Source organism: Dermacentor albipictus, chromosome 1 (assembly GCF_038994185.2).
Source record: "Dermacentor albipictus isolate Rhodes 1998 colony chromosome 1, USDA_Dalb.pri_finalv2, whole genome shotgun sequence".
NCBI lineage: Eukaryota > Metazoa > Arthropoda > Arachnida > Ixodida > Ixodidae > Dermacentor > Dermacentor albipictus.
The window spans coordinates 257,772,171-257,773,895 of NC_091821.1; positions in this window are offsets into that span (position 1 = coordinate 257,772,171).

Here is a 1,725-nt window from a genome sequence, read left to right on the forward strand (position 1 = left end):
TTTGAGCACCTTGCCCGCAGCGCTTTCGCCGTGCCCACAGTGTTAGCCCACAAGTGTTAGAACTTAAGAGGATCATAGAGCGCCAAAACGCTCAGATTCAGGAGCAGAACGCCCAAATACGGGCGCTTATGAATAGGATCGAAGCGTTGGCGAATAACGGCAGTTCGGCAAATGCTAGCCCCGAAAACAACATCACGGCGGCAAACAACGCCGCAGGCTTGCACAGGTTGCCGCGGAGGGACCCCCCTGCTGGGGTTACGCAAAGTGCATCCAGTAATCAAGAGGCGATGGACGCCGAAATGAGCCCCGCGAGCGGAGAGGAAGCGACGACCGCCGAGACCGCGACCACGGCAACGGCACAGATCCCGCGAGAAGGAGAGCTGACGGCCATTTTGGCCGCAATTTCCCAAATTAATGAAAGGCTAAGCAAAATGGACGCCCGACTCGAGGCTGTCGAGAGTCAGCCTCATATGCGATCGGTGAAGCACAAGCGCCTAGCGCCAAAAGTAGCCTCAACAGCGGTGAGGAACCGCTTCGCGTCCCTGAAAAAGGAGCGGTCCGAAAAAATCAAAGGCGCGATCGCGAAAAGGCGCAATCGACTCGAGACGTCCGGAAAGGATGATGCAGAAGCAAAGTAGGAAGCACAAGAAGAAAACCGGGGGGGATACCACCGTAATTTACCAATGGAACTGCCGCGGGATTCGCAACAAAGAAGCGGAACTATTATTACACATTGACGGGCAAGAAAACAAGCCCGATGTAATTGCTTTGCAAGAAACAAACGGGAAACCAAGACTACCGGGGTACGTCACTTACACGGACCCCACGGAGAGAGGCACGGCGGTGCTCGTCCGCAGCAACGTGGCGGCAACTCAACATGTCACGGCGCAGGGTGGGTGCGAGCACACGCTGGTCGAAATTCATGCGAGAGAAATTGGCAGCTCGGGTAATTTATTTGTAATGAGCGCGTACTGCCGGCCGTCACAACGGCAGTACGAATTTGACCGCATCGTGAGCCAGGCGAAAGGGTTGGCGGGGACCAGACCGCTCCTGATCCTCGGCGACTTTAACGCCCCTCACACAACGTGGGGCTATAAGTTTCAGTCCAAGAGAGGAAAAGCATTGGCCAAAGTAATGGAGGATCACGAGATGGCCCTCCTGAACGAGCCGGACGTAACCACCAGAAGAGGCAACAGTGCCGCGAGGGACACCACGCCAGACCTGTCATGGTTATCAGGCACGCTAGACGTCTCCTGGAGAAGCGAAGAAGTTGACCTGGGGTCTGACCACAGCGTGATCGGCATTACAATCCGAGGCTCCCGATATCGGGCTGTGCTGGGGACGGCGCGGATCACAGATTGGGACAAGATGCGAAAGTTTACCCAAGAACAAGAGGCGTCCGAGGAAGAATCGGGACAAGCTGAAACACAAAGGACCTACACCGAATGGGCGAGGGACCAAAAGAAGGCCCTCGATAAATTTACCCAAGAAATCGCAACGACGTCGCAGACACCGTACGTGGACGCCAGACTGACCCACATGTGGGCGGCCCGGCACTCGTTAACGCGGCGGTGGAAACGTCAGAGACACAACAGAAAGCTGGCCAAGCGCATAGCAGTCTTGAACAAACAGATCGCCGAGCACGCGGCCAAACTATGTAAGGAAAATTGGCTGAAGACCTGCGACGGCCTGCAGGGCAAGCTCTCGACGTGGAAGACGTGGTGT